Source organism: Electrophorus electricus, chromosome 2, assembly GCF_041902795.1.
Source record: "Electrophorus electricus isolate QZ-2024a chromosome 2, ASM4190279v1, whole genome shotgun sequence".
NCBI classification, from domain to species: domain Eukaryota; kingdom Metazoa; phylum Chordata; class Actinopteri; order Gymnotiformes; family Gymnotidae; genus Electrophorus; species Electrophorus electricus.
This window is the reverse complement of record NC_137498.1, coordinates 10275001-10293880: the sequence shown is the minus strand read 5'-3', so window position 1 is coordinate 10293880 and position 18880 is coordinate 10275001. Positions and strand designations below refer to the sequence as shown.

At 39.6% G+C, this 18880-nt stretch overlaps 1 long non-coding RNA gene across 1 annotated transcript in view; it reads left to right on the top strand.

Annotated features, from left to right (window-relative positions):
* Nucleotides 1–16653: 16653 nt before the first annotated feature.
* Nucleotides 16654–18880, top strand: part of LOC145643424 (uncharacterized) — a 3993-nt gene continuing 1766 nt past the window's right edge. Inside the window, exons 1-2 of the long non-coding RNA XR_014115833.1 lie at nt 16654–16759; nt 18850–18880. The exon at nt 18850–18880 is cut by the window's right edge and continues 68 nt beyond it. This is a non-coding gene — a long non-coding RNA (uncharacterized LOC145643424). The remainder of the gene's footprint in view (nt 16760–18849) is intronic.

The following is an 18880-nucleotide window of genomic DNA, read 5'->3' as shown; positions in this document are numbered from 1 at the left end:
TTCTCCAAATAAAGTGAAAGCTGCACTATGTAGAATGTATGTTGTGCATTACACTCTCTCACCAGGAAGATACAATGTCATCGTGAGGACTTACTGTGCCCTGGGCCTACGTGGCACTGTGTTTACGTCCCCTCTGCCCTGGTGGCACAATGTTTACCATGCCCTGGGCCCTGGGTGGTGCTGTGTTTACTGTGCACAAACTCAGGCATCTGAATGGTAATAAAGGTTTTGAGTGAGATCTGAATCGGCCTTCATTTGTTTTGACAGACCAATCATAGCAGTCTCTAACACACAAATCAGGGGCAGTTATAACATTAGGCATGTTGGTGATATTTGTCATTGTTTCATACACATATTACTTAAATTATGGAAACTATGTAATTCTAAAACATGTGGCAATGTGACAAATATACATTAACCTCGAAACTCTCTGACTTACCTGTGACTCATTTATAAATGAGTTCTTTCAAATCAAAGTGTATTTATATAACGCTTTTTACAACAGATGTTGTCACAAAACAGCTTTACAAATGATCAAGTCCAAGCTCTCAGGGAGCAAGCCAAGGGCAACAGTTCTAGACAAATCTCCCTAGAGGAAGAAATAAGAGGAAGAAACTTTGAGAGGAAGCAAGTCTCAAAAGGGGGGCCCATCCTCCTCTGCTCAACAATGGTCACCACAATAATAACAATTAAAAAAAAAAATAAATGTAACAAATTAAAAAATAAGCAATTAATGTCTAGTCCAACTTTCTAGAGGTCCTGTTCTTGTCCTGAGGTGTGCATTCCTGATGTGTTGTCTTGTATGTTAATTCACTATGATGATCTGATCACAGCAGTTGGTGCAACATCCAGGCCCTTCTGAGTCTGTCAGCGTTCAAAATCAGATTTATCACCTCTGGTTTGGTGTCAGATAAAGTAATAAGAATCACAGTAACACTGCTACTAAGCCAGTAAGTGGAGGGGCCATAATTGTAAAAATATGTATACAGTTCTGGTTTGACCATTTGAGCAGTAACTGAGTCAGAAATCAGACTTCAAAATGCTGTTCTCAATTTAAAGAATGTACGATGTATGGTAGCTAGGTCTGACATTGAGGATTTTAGAGGGGATCTCATTTTTTTAAGATGGTGAATTAGAGAGTAAGAATTTTAGTTCTTTTTTTCAAATGTATTTGATCTTATAGGATTTAATGTCTGTACTGGATCTGAAAACCCCCTTGTCCTGTAACAGATAACTTTATTATATATCTCTAGGATTAGGTAAAACCATGCGTATTAAATGTAATATGTTTTAAACCATTTTATTCTTAGATTTAGTGCTTAGATTTTTGCCAAGGCCCAATCCCCTCTCATTTTTCCTCCTACCCCTTGTTTTCAAGTGTCATCTTGCCCCTTGGGACTGAGTTACAAAGGGTAGTGGTTGAAATCTTCCCCCTTGCTTCTGCTTCCATTTTATCAATGATTCACAAGGGATTCTGAGACATTTCACACTCAATTTGGAGTGTGACTCTGAAAACCTTCAGTTTGGAGGGCCATTTAGCACTAACAGTGCACCCTAGCCCTCTATCGGACACCCAACCCTTACTTATGAACACCGCATATAGAGGGCCAGGGCTAAGTGGTAGGGTCAAGGGGTGAAATGTGATTGGGCCCAAGTGAAGGTGTATGAGGCAGAGGAAAATGGGAAATAATGATGTTTCTGTGGACCACAATGACTGGATTTAGAACATCTGTGCTAGCTGAGCTGTTTTTAAAAAGAAACACACGTGGCCTGAGCGAGCTGTTAGTCGTGGTTTTGGTCCTTGTGGTTTTAACCAGCGCTTTTTAGTATTAAGTGTAACGGCTCCTAGCAAAGGCAGAGTCTAATTATAACTGATCACCCAGGCTCTGTTTAACTGGCTTGTCAAATATCTTTCAAATACATAATAAATAGAATAATACAAATATTTACACTTTATTACAAGAAAAAAGGATTTGTGCTGGAGGGGACAGCCATAGTTTAAAACACCGTTCATTACCAAAAAAACAACCCACTCTATTGCTGATTTTATGTATTTATGCTGTATGATGTTTGCTGTATTTATGTATTTTATGTTTATAAAGTGTTATGGCTACACTATAAGTAGTGTATTCAGTTTTTGTCCACCAGTAGACTGGCTGTGTTACATGGCTACTTTAACGGTAAGTCGTCAACAAGGAGGATTTTTCAGCCTTCAGGTGGCTTCTCAAGCCTCGTCTTTCTTCCCCCACAGACCCCCCCACACTGAAACCACAACATGCATGTCTGGTTCACAGCGGCACCAGGGGCCCTGTGGGCTCTGTGAAACTACACAATGAAAAAACAGACCTCAGGTGTTCTCGGGACTCACAAGACACTACATTACTGTGGGGGACTTAGTGAAGTCCTTGTGCACTTCAGCGAAGTACTGCTGAGAGAGTTCTGCACTGAGTTCTGGAGTCAGTGTGTGTCCACAGTGGTAGTGGAGTTCTGGGTGTAGAGTTGTCAGTGTGTGCTGGGAGCTCAGTGGTGTTTCCATAGTGACAATGCTGCTGAGTTTGTGTCTTCTCTTCACTGAAAGTGAGTGTAAAATTCTCTTTTAATGCTGAATTGCATGAAATTGTACATTTATTTGTTAATATAAAAATGTTATTTAAGCAAGCTGACTTTTCAGGGAACTGGAAAAATATTTTACTTAACAAATAATTATTAAATATTTCTGCATATCTTATGATTCCATCTTATGAAGTCTGTGTACTTTTTAATATAGTTAAAATATAATTATATTATATTTTCTGGTATACGTTTCTATAGACTACACTGTAGTAAAGAGTAGAACACAATTACATGTTATTGCTTTGGTATGTCTTTGTCTCCATGTGCTTTTGTATGTTTTAGTTTGTAGCTCCTCCCCTGCTCTGCCCCTTGACATGTGTCTCATGTGAGTTTTGTCTCTTATCCCTCCCAGTAATTGTTCCCAGATATTCCCTGTTTGTCTCCTGCTGTATAAATACACTAATGCTAATGTCTGCAGTCATGGTCAGTGTATGACCCTACTTTCATGTAAATACTTGTGTCATGAAATAACTCAGCTCAGTGAATACATCAAATATAACATACAAGCAGTGTTCTTAATTTTAGTGGTGTGAGAAAAATATGGTTTGTGGACTAAATCGTGGTAGAAATGTATTTGATAAGTGTATGGCATCTTAATGTGAATATGTGCAGTTTTTAAAATCAGTACACATTTTGCTCTCCATACACCTTATGAACACCCCAGAAGAAGGAGGAGACTGTTCTGGTCTGAGAGCTCAGGATGTCTGACGTCTGCTGTGGTTTCATTTCTCACAGTTCCAAGCAGTGGGTACCAGAGCAGAATCTAAAGCCCATTTTAGACCAGAAGTGACAACCGTGCTGCTTCTGCACCTCTGCAGCTAAGCTGTGGTCACACACTCACAAGCTCAATTTTGTTCTAGTCTATTTCTTGCCTTATACCATGACAGGCTTATCAGTGATTTCTAGCTAGAAATAGTACAAAATACTACATTTATTCTGTAATGTGTAGTTTAATAATCAAAACAGCACAATTCTGACTGCTGGGTCTATACTAGTGTAAAATTGGGATAAAGGATGATGAAACACAGACTAAAACTAGGACTAGGCTCCAATGTGTTCTCAATGGCAGGTCCAGTTTGACTGTAATTTAGTACAAAACAGGTTTAGTATGAGTAGGACTGGTATGGTTACTGATCATTTGGGTAATATTGTGTACTGTGAGGAGAGATGTCAGTACTTCACTGAGAAAAGGGACTGCTCATGTACTACCCAAACCATGTCTATGTTCAAAGCGTGATTAATAGAGTTTATCAAAATTCAAATAGGGTCTTATTGTGAGTAATGCAGGTTTTTGTTGTTTGTTTTCGACTCATTCAGTAAATCCAGAACTTCAGATTACTCACAAAAAATCTTAAAGAACCTTTCTACATAAGCAATGGTCCACAACAAATTATTGTGAAGCGGAAACTGAAAAATCACCAAACAAAAAGCAGGTCTGTAAACTACATTTTAAAACTATAAACTTAGAAATAGGAGTTTGAGAATAGAGTGACAGGATAATACTGTTTGTTTCTCTCCTCTACATCAGACTCCACCCCCTTTGCTTTATAATGAGCATGTGTGTCTCCTATATGGTTTCACAGATGCAGCATCATAGTCAGTGTGGGGTTGCAAGAAAGTAAGTAAAGCACATTTCACACATTGCACCCAGTGTACCCAGATTAGCAAAACATATGTGAGGAGGAAGAGATGTATGCTGGGAACTCTCACATCTGTAAACTGGTAACTGTTTCCACAGTGACATCAGTGACAGTGTGTGTGTGTGTGTGTGTGTGTGTGTGTGTGTGTGTGTGTGTATGGGAGCATGTATTTGTGAGTGTGGGTGCATGTGTGTGTGTTTTGGGGTGGGCAGGGGTGTATGACTTTTGCAGGTTTATCACTTTGTACATTTACTATGTTTTTAAAATGATATCTTTCTCCAAGTCCTTCAAATGTGGTTCTGGCCATCACACACAGCAGTGTGTGTGTGTGCTGCAGATAGAAGTTCATCAGAGTTTCATTTGAATACACTTCCTCTCCACTATAAGTGCACTAATGCAAAAACATAAGAGGACACCAAACCAAACTATAAAAAAAAGGAAAAATGTAGGATAAGCGCCCTCTGAAGACCATTTGGTGAGAGGGGAAGGTGAGTGGCTACAGCTGAGGAAGCACCAGGGGCTCCTGTCTGGGTCTCACTGGGCAGCCATATGCAGGGCAGCTGTGTACAGCACAGGTTCTGAACTTGGCTGAAGGGTGCAGGTTGAGCATCTTGGACATCAGTCACGCTGCCTTGGAGATGAAAGATATTTGGTCTGTGGTATTGGTCTACAACTCTAAACATGTTTTACTAAAGTAAGTCCTCATTTGGTCCTTTTAATGAAATCTACATCTTTAAGTACAAACCCCATCTCTAAGTAAAACTCTATATCATCTCTTGGAAACATTGAAATAAAAAATGAAAAAAAAATAAATAGCAAAGCATTAGCCATTAGATTAGAACATATTATCCCATCACTGATACACCCTGATCAAACTGGTTTCATCAGAGGAGACACTCAGCCATTAACAGGGTAGACTACTTAACCTAATACTGTGACGGTGGCAGTTCAGAGGAAGCGAGAGGCAAGGTTGCGCCAAAGTGCTCTTTATTTTCCATTGTCAATATGTGACGGTACCACTACTAATGACAAACACTACTCTGTTCCAATAGTCCTTGTAGCGATGTACACGTTGGGAGTGAGCAGTCCGACGGGCCACTAATGTGCTGCACGCTCTCTTGACCTGTGAGTTTAAATAGAGTGAATGAACAAGAACAGGTGAAGGTGATTAGTAGGCAGGAGACTGGGAATGAGGCAGGTGTTTAGTGTGATCCCTAGCAGGAGTGGGCATGTCCCTCCCTCTGGCTGCCCGGCCAACCGTGACAAATACGTTACACCTCACTCCACATATTAGAAACTGCTATGCATAGAAGGCCTTCAGTAAAGAAAACTGGAAGTTTTTCTCCTCACATTTTATCTTTAACACCACACCTAAGGCCACAGTCAGTACTAATGTAATAACACCACAAAATGTGCATAGAGGTACTAGGCAAGGAAGCCCACTCTCTCTATTGCTGTTCTCAGTTCTTATATTTATACATTTTTTATTACTATTTTTACTTTTTTTTGGGGGGGGGGTTTGTCTTTTTAGTTTTTATTTGTTGTTGTTGTTGTTGTTGTTGTTGTTGTTACAGTGCAGTGCACACTAGCCTACAGCCTCAATTAGTTACTTTACAGATATTCACCATTTAGCAAACAGTTGTTAAACAGCTTTTGACAGCTTTAACAACAAAAAGAACAAAGTAACAAAGAGAAAAGGAGAGAAAATGTTTCTACTTCCTGTGATAACTGTTGGGTTGTGATGACATTGTACTGTCTACATCCAAAGTGGTCTTTACTTTGGTGACTCCTTTAGTGGTTCTGTGTCAGTGGGTGGATTTCACAGCTTCAATTAAGTAGTTTTTTTCTCAATAGTATGAAAACTACAACATGATCATAGACTGCTGCACTCCACCTGTACTTTATGAATAATATGAATGTTATCAGACCATCCTCATGTTTACCTGATTAAATGATCAAAGTTTATTTTGATCAGCATGAATTCTAGAGCTCTTCCTGTCTGATCTCTCTAATATTTGCTAAGCTAACATTCAGTTTGGTCCTCTGATCACTTTAAGTGCAGGAGTGAAATGATGTGACCAAACAGTGCTGAGGGGGATCACTGTGTAGCACTACTTCTTACTGCAGGATCACTTTACTGAGGATGGGGACTGAACACTGGGAAGCTCAGGAGGAAGTGATGACACTAGAAAGACACTGTTTCACTGTTAGATTTAGTCTGTATGTGAGAGAGAAAGAAGTGGAGGAATAATTTATTTTGCACTTGAACACACTTCCCCTCTACTGTGGACATTAGTGGGTGGTGAATTTCAGTGGAGTTCTACTGAGAGAGTTGTAGAGTTCCAGGTCATAGTTGTGTGGTGATTCCCACAGACAAACTGTAGTCTGGGCTACAGTTTTCAGTGTTCAATGCACTGTAGTTTTGTAGAGTGTATAAGATGTGTAGCAGCGTTACTGCTGTAGCTGTGTGTGGTGTGTTGTGGAATGCAGCTGTGTTTTTATCTACAGGTGTGTTTTTACTTTCTTTTTGGAAATGATGTGCAGACGAAGTCCTGTGAAGCGTTTGAGGTTCTTCCTTATTGTACTGCTAAAGGATTCGAAGCATTGGAGCATTGAAAGCTGGTGACAAAACAGCGACACCTGGTGGTTCTCAGAAATTATAGCAGGCATCGATTCAAAACTGCGCAGCACTATAAACAATACAACAGTCCACCGCCTTCATATTTCATTAAAAAAAATGATGATCAGTAATGATGTTTAGTAATTAAATTCTACAATAATTAGTTTAAAATTATTGTTTCCCCTTTTATGTGAAAACATAATACAAAACTGTACTGGGAGACAACAGGCTGATGTAATGAAACATTTACCCTCCCTTTTGGGTTCTATAATTTGCACATTTCCAATTTTTTAGTAAAAAGATAAAGCTTCCAAGTTATAGGACAGTGCCAAACTTATGAAACAGTCTCAACCTCATCCTGTGTATCTGTGATGTTTGAAGCTTCAAACACGATTAGTCACATGTTATTAGTAACTTTAGTGGGAATGTTAGTGGTAATAACTTTAGTGGGAATGTTAGTGGTAGTAACTTTAGTGGGAAGGGAGAGGGAGAGAAGGAAGGAGGGAGGGAGAGAGACAATCTATAATCAATATAATCAGACATCTTATAACTTGATGGTCATGCATCCATCATACCAACATCTATTGGGAAACCTCTTAGTGATTTCCAGTACCATCATCATTTGGCTGGTACCATCAGTACCATCAGGTGACTGGACCTGGAGCAATTAAGTATGTCATATATAATAATAATGGAGTATGTCATATATAATAATAATTAATTATGTCATATGTAATAATAGCCATTTTACATGTACATGTGCAGCCATGTTTAATAGTGAAGGCCTTTATCCTGTGTGTTTCTGCAGGCTGCATGTTGGTAGGGATTCTGAGGACAGACGTCATCACTGCATACACAGGAGACTCAGTACTGCTGCCCTGCTCCTGTACTGACCCACAAGCCAAACCTGAGAGTTTCACCTGGCAGAAATACAACACAAGAAAACAAACATGGGACATGATCACCAATAAGAGTGAACAGTATAGAAACAGAGTTCAGCTGGGTACTGCTCATTCTCCAGGAAAGCTCTCTCTACTCATATCACACCTGACTGAAGAGGATGAGGGAGACTACAGGTGTTCTCTTAACCAGTGGAACTATAAAGCCATCAGACTCACCATTAAAGGTAAAACACTGTATTTGATCCAAATCCAACTGCAAATGATAAATCCAGCTTTAAGGTTTTCTTATGTATCCACACTAGCAAAGTCTTGGTTGTCTGAGTTACTTGTAGACTTTCTGCTGTCATATTTGTTGTTGTGCTGTCATCTGTGCACATTACCAGTAATGTTTAGTTCAGTGATGGTCAAATACTCCTTTAATTGTAACAAATATCTTGTGCAGTTCAAGTAAGAATTTCTCAGGTTTTTAACACACATGCTTCTTTGTTTTGGTTTTTCTGTTCCGACCCCTCGTTTGGTTTTCCTGTCACTGTTTTCATCTTTGTCTAGTTTGCATTCGTTAACCTTTGTATAAATATCCCTTGTTTTATCGTCTTGGTTGTGGGTATCTGAATGTGCGCTCTCTCGTCCTCCCGTGAGTTTATTGTTGTTTGGTAACGTTATTAGCCTGGTCGTTATTCTAGTGTTTACTGTTTAACTTCCTTCTTGCTAATGATGTGCAGACGAAGTCCTGTGAAGCGTTTGAGGTTCTTCCTTATTGTACTGCTGAAGGATTCGAAGCGTTGGAGCATTGAAAGCTGGTGACAAAACAGCGACACCTGGTGGTTTTCAGAAATTATAGCAGCTAAAGATTCAAAACTGCGCAGCATTATAAACAATACAACACTGCACCGCCTTCATATGTCATTAAAAAAAATGGATGATCAGTAATGATGTTTAGCAATTCAATTCTGAAATAATTTGTGTAAAATCATTGTTTCCCTTTTATGTAAAAACAACAGGTTGGCGTTATGAAACGTTTACTCTCGCTTTTGACTTCTATAATTAGCACATTTACAATTTTTTTTTAGTAAAAAGATAAAGCTTCCAAGTTATAGGACAGTGGCAAACTTATGAAACAGTCTCACCCTCATCCTGTGCTTCAGTGACATCTGAAGCTTCGACCATCATTAGTCACGTGTTGTTAGTAACTTTAGTGGTAATATTAATGGTAATATTAACTTTAGTAGCAATAGTAACTGATACAAGCTTCGGTACACTGTTTGATACGAGCTTTGATGCCTTAGTATTAAATGATACATCATAATTTTATTGTTTCTGCACAGTTCCTGTATCATGTTTCTCCCTTTTTGGTGTTCCATTTAGTCAGTGTTTATTTTTCATCATTTTGTTAATTTTGCCGTTGTGTCCACCTGTTTTGCAAATGAAGAACTTTCGTTTACACATGTGCATCAAGTCCTGTCTGCCTCTGCGTTACATAATCGTTCTGAAAACTGCACAGTGTGCAGATCATTAATGTTGGTGGACCAGCTGGATCAAAATCACTAATGTGTTCTTATTTTAGATTTTTGATTTAAAACATCTAAAATAAGAAGCAAGGCTTTGCTATGACAAGTTGCAAATGGGCATAAACAAACAGTCATAAAAGTTGATTTAGTCAATGTTGATGTTAGCTTGACATTACAAGTGACATATTTGGAGCTTCTGTTACTGTAATTATTTACCCCTGTCCCACTTACCTACAACCAAAGGCAGAGGTGCAGGCAAAGGTTTAATGCACATAAAACTACAAAATGTATCTGATTCCAAATTATGCCTGTAATTACAATTTATATTCTGAAGAGAATGCTCTACTGCATTGTCTAGCATGTGTTATGAGAATATGCATAACCACCTTTCTAAAATTCCTGTCTTAATACATCCTGCTTTTTCAGTGGTTCTGTCAGCCTAACATAGGATTTGACCTACTAAACTTGCAGTGCAGAGATTGGATACTTTACAGGAAACTGGTGTCAGCACTCTAAATATATATAAAAATATAGCTGGCTCTTCACTCGGCCTCAATCTACCGGTGTAGAGAATTTTGACTACACCTTTGGATTTCCCCTCTCTTCAGAAATTATGAGTGATTAACATCATCTGCGAGTGTCTGGACTCCATCAGTGTCATTGCAAATAGTAGACGGAGAGCCGAGCTTCATAAGTTAAATGTAGCAAAGGGTTAAAGAAGGTGAAGTGGGTGGCCAGGCCGGGAACAGTAGAGTATGTCTGCTGAGGCATAGAGAGAGAGAGAGAGAGAGAGAGAGAGAGAGCACAAGCCCAAGGGAGAGATTTCTCCAAATGTACGTCTTCAGCCCACCAACTCTGCTCCAGCTCCACTCTCAGCTCTGCTCCAGCATTAACTCCACACGGTTCAGAATTTCTTTATTCTTATCTTGATTGATCAACAGCAGAGTTTGTCCAACACTGACTAATCAAAGAGTGACCACATACGAGCAGCATCCCTGTCATAGCACATCCGAGAGGAACCCACAGCTGGTAGAGTGATTTACTGTCCTGAATAACAATTGATGAATAACAATATCTCTGCAATAGACCACAGATGACCACAGCAGTTGGGGCAAACAAGAACAAGACTTCATAGTTGAGAGTTTGGCCTACACATATGAATATGTTATGATTTTCTTGGTTGAAATGACATAGTATGCCATGACAAATGACGTTGTAGCTCAGTCTCTCTCAGTGTACACACATCTCAGCTACCTGTATGAGGGCATTATGGAATTTGTAGTTCATGAAGCATTTATGTATAAAGACTTGTAATTTTGCTCTTTTTTTTAATCTTAATTTTGTAGCTGCTTGGGTTGAGGCTTTAGATTAGAATTTTCTGGAATGTCTATGGAACTAATGACCAATATGCTTCCAGATCCAAGACTGTTGAATAAATGTGTGATCACTGTTCTCCCTCTGACATATGCTGCCTGCTAAGGCATCTTATTTAGGTTTAATTTAAAGGCAGCATAAGACACTAAATCTGCAGTATAAATAATCTTTCACACCGAACACGAGAAAAATCTGCCTGGTGAAAAACCTCATTCACTTGAAGGGGCAAGAGCTTTACTTGCTTCTTTCTGAAAGAAAAGCAGCTGCTATTCTTATACTAATTATTAAAACAATGTCACAAGTAGTGTTAGCTGTTTTCTGAAGGACTACGTTCCCCAAAATTACACGATACCAAGACCGCCCATAATCCCCTCATTTTGCTCCACCCATGTGAAAACATGAGCGAGGTGGCAGTTAGATGTGACCGACGCTTAAGTCTTCATACATGATGGGAATGGAAATCTAATTAGAATGGGAATCTAACTGGATCATTTCTGTTACTCAGACCTTTGCCTGTACAGACAACACCAGACCCCTCACTAGACACACAGACAAACTCAGTGAGATCAGGTGGAAAACTGAACAAACATCAGCACTTCAAGAATCTGTAGCATTTGTTGTATGTGCCACTTGATTGCTGTAACAGCTGGAGTGCCGCAGGGCGCGGAGCAGGACGTACAGACTCCCTCGACTTTGACAGACATTTAATAACACGTAACGCTTACGACGACGGCACTCACAAAACATAAACGGATAACACGAATACACGTAACACTGCAGGAACACTAACGACGGCAACACAAACATATACGTTTAACATGAATACACGTAGGACTAGCAACACAAACAATGACCAACACTAATGCACACACCAACAGGGGTTTAACTACACACACACACACACAACATTAAACCAGGGGCAGGTGTGTGCCATCATGGGGGCGTGGTTACAGAACAAAAAGTGACTTCAACTGCAGGCGGTGGGCCGTACCACGTGACCAGTGGCGAGGGGAGCGTTTTGTGACAATTGCTGACTTAATATAAAGAATTCTAGTGAAGGCTTCCACACTGATGCGCTATCACAGAGTTACATATATTGTGTCTGACCTTTATTTAACTGTTAGTTTTATGGCATTACTTAAGACATTCACAATCATATAAACATCAAAATGGAACACTTTATTTCAGGACCAGGGCAAACGCATCACTTTCAGTACAAAGTAATTTACAACAGAGTCATATGGGAGTTTCATTTCAGCTTCATCACCCAGTTTCAAGAACAGGAAGGTACTACATGGTTTGAGGTGCTCACATCTGTTCAGTTTTACTAGTTGCCTCACTTGGTAAGTGACATCTAATCATTATTATCACATACTGAAGGTCTTCTATTGGTGTGTTTCTGTAGGCTGTATACTGGAACATCACAGGATCTTCGAAATCACTGCATACACAGGAGGCTCAGTACTGCTGCCTTGTTCCTGCACTGACCTACACACCAAACCTGAGAATTTCACCTGGAAGAAACGCAACACAAACAGAAACACATGGGACGTGATCACCAGTGAGAGTGAACAGTACAGAAACAGAGTTCAGATGGGTACTGTTCACTCTCCAGGAAAGCTCTCTCTACTCATATCACACCTGACTGAAGAGGATGAGGGAGAATACAGGTGTTATTTTAACAAGTGGAACTATAAATACATCAGACTCACCATTAAAGGTAAAACACCGTATTTGATCCAAATCTAACTGCAAATGATAAATCCAGGTTTAAGGTTTTCTTATGTATCCACACTAGCAAAGTCTTGGTTGTCTGAGTTACTTGTAGACTTTCTGCTGTCATATTTGTTGTTGTGCTGTCATCTGTGCACATTACCAGTAACGTTTAGTTCAGTGATGGTCAAATACTCCTTTAATTGTAACAAATATCTTGTGCAGTTCAAGTAAGAATTTCTCAGGTTTTTAACACACATGCTTCTTTGTTTTGGTTTTTCTGTTCCGACCCCTCGTTTGGTTTTTCTGTCACTGTTTTCATCTTTGTCTAGTTTGCATTCGTTAACCTTTGTATAAATATCCCTTGTTTTATCGTCTTGGTTGTGGGTATCTGAATGTGCGCTCTCTCGTCCTCCCATGAGTTTATTGTTGTTTGGTAACGTTATTAGCCTGGTCGTTATTCTAGTGTTTACTGTTTAACTTCCTTCTTGCTAATGATGTGCAGACGAAGTCCAGTGAAGCGTTTGAGGTTCTTCCTTATTGTACTGCTGAAGGATTCGAAGCGTTGGAGTATTGAAAGCTGGTGACAAAACAGCGACACCTGGTGGTTTTCAGAAATTATAGCAGCTAAAGATTCAAAACTGCGCAGCATTATAAACAATACAACACTGCACCGCCTTCATATGTCATTAAAAAAAATGGATGATCAGTAATGATGTTTAGCAATTAAATTCTGAAATAATTTGTGTAAAATCATTGTTTCCCTTTTATGTAAAAACAACAGGTTGGCGTTATGAAACGTTTACTCTCGCTTTTGACTTCTATAATTAGCACATTTACAATTTTTTTTTAGTAAAAAGATAAAGCTTCCAAGTTATAGGACAGTGGCAAACTTATGAAACAGTCTCACCCTCATCCTGTGCTTCAGTGACATCTGAAGCTTCGACCATCATTAGTCACGTGTTGTTAGTAACTTTAGTGGTAATATTAATGGTAATATTAACTTTAGTAGCAATAGTAACTGATACAAGCTTCGGTACACTGTTTGATACGAGCTTTGATGCCTTAGTATTAAATGATACATCATAATTTTATTGTTTCTGCACAGTTCCTGTATCATTTTTCTCCCTTTTTGGTGTTCCATTTAGTCAGTGTTTATTTTTCATCATTTTGTTAATTTTGCCGTTGTGTCCACCTGTTTTGCAAATGAAGAACTTTCGTTTACACATGTGCATCAAGTCCTGTCTGCCTCTGCGTTACATAATCGTTCTGAAAACTGCACAGTGTGCAGATCATTAATGTTGGTGGACCAGCTGGATCAAAATCACTAATGTGTTCTTATTTTAGATTTTTGATTTAAAACATCTAAAATAAGAAGCAAGGCTTTGCTATGACAAGTTGCAAATGGGCATAAACAAACAGTCATAAAAGTTGATTTAGTCAATGTTGATGTTAGCTTGACATTACAAGTGACATATTTGGAGCTTCTGTTACTGTAATTATTTACCCCTGTCCCACTTACCTACAACCAAAGGCAGAGGTGCAGGCAAAGGTTTAATGCACATAAAACTACAAAATGTATCTGATTCCAAATTATGCCTGTAATTACAATTTATATTCTGAAGAGAATGCTCTACTGCATTGTCTAGCATGTGTTATGAGAATATGCATAACCACCTTTCTAAAATTCCTGTCTTAATACATCCTGCTTTTTCAGTGGTTCTGTCAGCCTAACATAGGATTTGACCTACTAAACTTGCAGTGCAGAGATTGGATACTTTACAGGAAACTGGTGTCAGCACTCTAAATATATATAAAAATATAGCTGGCTCTTCACTCGGCCTCAATCTACCGGTGTAGAGAATTTTGACTACACCTTTGGATTTCCCCTCTCTTCAGAAATTATGAGTGATTAACATCATCTGCGAGTGTCTGGACTCCATCAGTGTCATTGCAAATAGTACACGGAGAGCCGAGCTTCATAAGTTAAATGTAGCAAAGGGTTAAAGAAGGTGAAGTGGGTGGCCAGGCCGGGAACAGTAGAGTATGTCTGCTGAGGCATAGAGAGAGAGAGAGAGAGAGAGAGAGAGAGAGAGCACAAGCCCAAGGGAGAGATTTCTCCAAATGTACGTCTTCAGCCCACCAACTCTGCTCCAGCTCCACTCTCAGCTCTGCTCCAGCATTAACTCCACACGGTTCAGAATTTCTTTATTCTTATCTTGATTGATCAACAGCAGAGTTTGTCCAACACTGACTAATCAAAGAGTGACCACATACGAGCAGCATCCCTGTCATAGCACATCCGAGAGGAACCCACAGCTGGTAGAGTGATTTACTGTCCTGAATAACAATTGATGAATAACAATATCTCTGCAAGAGACCACAGATGACCACAGCAGTTGGGGCAAACAAGAACAAGACTTCATAGTTGAGAGTTTGGCCTACACATATGAATATGTTATGATTTTCTTGGTTGAAATGACATAGTATGCCATGACAAATGACGTTGTAGCTCAGTCTCTCTCAGTGTACACACATCTCAGCTACCTGTATGAGGGCATTATGGAATTTGTAGTTCATGAAGCATTTATGTATAAAGACTTGTAATTTTGCTCTTTTTTTTAATCTTAATTTTGTAGCTGCTTGGGTTGAGGCTTTAGATTAGAATTTTCTGGAATGTCTATGGAAATAATGACCAATATGCTTCCAGATCCAAGACTGTTGAATAAATGTGTGATCACTGTTCTCCCTCTGACATATGCTGCCTGCTAAGGCATCTTATTTAGGTTCAATTTAAAGGCAGCATAAGACACTAAATCTGCAGTATAAATAATCTTTCACACCGAACACGAGAAAAATCTGCCTGGTGAAAAACCTCATTCACTTGAAGGGGCAAGAGCTTTACTTGCTTCTTTCTGAAAGAAAAGCAGCTGCTATTCTTATACTAATTATTAAAACAATGTCACAAGTAGTGTTAGCTGTTTTCTGAAGGACTACGTTCCCCAAAATTACACGATACCAAGACCGCCCATAATCCCCTCATTTTGCTCCACCCATGTGAAAACATGAGCGAGGTGGCAGTTAGATGTGACCGACGCTTAAGTCTTCATACATGATGGGAATGGAAATCTAATTAGAATGGGAATCTAACTGGATCATTTCTGTTACTCAGACCTTTGCCTGTACAGACAACACCAGACCCCTCACTAGACACACAGACAAACTCAGTGAGATCAGGTGGAAAACTGAACAAACATCAGCACTTCAAGAATCTGTAGCATTTGTTGTATGTGCCACTTGATTGCTGTAACAGCTGGAGTGCCGCAGGGCGCGGAGCAGGACGTACAGACTCCCTCGACTTTGACAGACATTTAATAACACGCAACGCTTACGACGATGGCACTCACAAAACATAAACGGATAACACGAATACACGTAACACTGCAGGAACACTAACGACGGCAACACAAACATATACGTTTAACATGAATACACGTAGGACTAGCAACACAAACAATGACCAACACTAATGCACACACCAACAGGGGTTTAACTACACACACACACACACACAACATTAAACCAGGAGCAGGTGTGTGCCATCATGGGGGCGTGGTTACAGAACAAAAAGTGACTTCAACTGCAGGCGGTGGGCCGTACCACGTGACCAGTGGCGAGGGGAGCGTTTTGTGACAATTGCTGACTTAATATAAAGAATTCTAGTGAAGGCTTCCATACTGATGCGCTATCACAGAGTTACATATATTGTGTCTGACCTTTATTTAACTGTTAGTTTTATGGCATTACTTAAGACATTCACAATCATATAAACATCAAAATGGAACACTTTATTTCAGGACCAGGGCAAATGCATCACTTTCAGTACAAAGTAATTTACAACAGAGTCATATGGGAGTTTCATTTCAGCTTCATCACCCAGTTTCAAGAAAAGGAAGGTACTACATGGTTTGAGGTGCTCACATCTGTTCAGATTTACTAGTTGCCTCACTTGGTAAGTGACATCTAATCATTATTATCACATACTGAAGGTCTTCTTTTGGTGTGTTTCTCTAGGCTGTATACTGGAACATCACAGGATCTCTGAAATCACTGCATACACAGGAGACTCAGTACTGCTGCCTTGTTCCTGCACTGACCTACACACCAAACCTGAGAATTTCACCTGGAGGAAACGCAACACAAACAGAAACTCATGGGACGTGATCTCCAGTGAGAGTGAACAGTACAGAAACAGAGTTCTGCTGGGTACTGTTCACTCTCCAGGAAATCTCTCTCTATTCATATCACACCTGACTGAAGAGGATGAGGGAGACTACAGGTGTTATATTAAAGACAATGAATACACGTACATAAGACTTTATATTTCAGGTAAAACATTATTAGCAACCACATTCCTAATACCAATGAAAACCTCATAAGTCGATTTAGTCTCTCCACCATGAACTTACTTTTTAAACATACAAATAAATGTAATATAAATACATTCACCACACACTTTATTAGACACACATACATCAGATATTACTAAAATTCAAAAACAGGACATTTAAAAGTAGAGAAACACCATTACATATTTATGTATCTAACATGTGGACCACATTATCCTCAGATATTAGTCACCAGACACCCTCTGTCACCAGTCTAGAAGAGTTAAACACAACTAACATTCATTTCACCTGCCCTCACTGAACACTTTCAGTACCTCTAATAAGTGAATGTGTAGGTATAATTACAGACTGTGTCCACCTGGTGTCTTACACAGTTTGTGTGTCACCCTGCACCCAGGACATCACTGGTCAGTTTCTGACCACAGATGTCCCATTATATGTGGATACTGAACCATTCTCCACACGTCAATCCCACTACAGTGCTGGAGGCTTGGTAATGGGTGTTGTGCTGGTATGAGTGGTTCAGGTACAGCAGTGTTACTGGATTCAGTGCTACTGGTAGGCTGAGAGTGTTCTGACAGTGAAAGATATCCAGCCAGCAGTGTTTCAGTGGTCAGACACTGATCATGACTGGAGTTGGAGGATGGTTAACACTAACTGTGTAATAGACCAGATGGGCTAGAACCACTGACTCTACAAATACAAGATTTTTCTCAACCATTCATATTTATCAAATGTGATGGAGCATAAACTATTGCATAAAGAGAGAGAGAAGGAGGGAAGCAGAGAGAGAGAGAAGGAGGGAGGCAGAGAGAGAGAGAGAGAACGAAAAAAAAGAAGAGCAGAGAGAAGAGTCTCCTGTCACAGCTGGTGCTGACACTGAGTTCATTAACACACACTAACACTAACACATCAGGACCAGTCTGAAGTACAAACAATCAGACCAAACCAAATTATTACACTTCAAAAACTAAACTACATCACCCACTGGAACACAAACACAAGCACAAAGCAAAATGCAACGTTATCTGGCCCTAAAACGTCAGTACACGGTAGCAGACGACCTGTACACAGTGACTGACATTAAACACAGAACCACGTTGACAAAGTCCAGACTCAGAGAACACAGCCTGGCCGTCCAGACCAGCCGATAAATGTCATGGCTGCCCGGAGAACTCTGTTAGCAATGTAAATATGACACTGTTGAGACAGAGCTGCACTTCCTCACTGAATGTGAAAAATTCACCCAAATATGGCAAATTTATTTTACAAAATCTGAGACGGTCCACCCCAACTTTAAGTGTCTGTCTAACACTGAAACTGCCCATCCTACTGGGCGAAAAGAAGGAAAGCATCGCTTTAGCTGGGTGATGCATATCTGCCTGCCATAAGATGAGGGACAGTGATTAACCCACCCAAACACACACACAAACACACACACACACACACACACACACACGCATGCACACACAGTTTATAAAAGTTACCTAACTATTTATTATTATTAACTATTTATTATTTTACATCCTTATTATTTATTTATTTCTCTTTCTTTTCACTTCTTCCCTTTTACTTCTTCCAATTATTATTTCAGACCAATTACAGTTTCTCTTCAAGTTCTTTATCATAACAGAATTCTTAATTTCCATAATTGCAAATGTTGTAATGTTCATGTTGTAATTCTGCTTTGGCAATACTACAATACTATAGTTGTATATGGTCATGCCAATAAAGCTTACTGAACTGAAATGAACACACACACACACACACACACACACACACACAGAGAGAGAGAGAGAGAGAGAGAGAGAGAGAGAGAGAGAGACTTGACTCAGAAGTCCCTAATTCATTCATTCAGAAAATGACTGAAGGACACACTGCACCTACAGAGCCCTGCAGCTTCAGACTTAGCCAACGTATCACCACCACTGACACACAGACAACTGAACACGTCTGCTTGGCCAAACTGTACATACATCAGTTCTGTAGTAGAAAATCTAAACATGTTAAATACATAACAGCCATGAACCCTCATTACTTATAACTGATCACACTTTTCTATTCTTGCAGAGGCTCCATATAAAACTGTAAATCCTTCTCC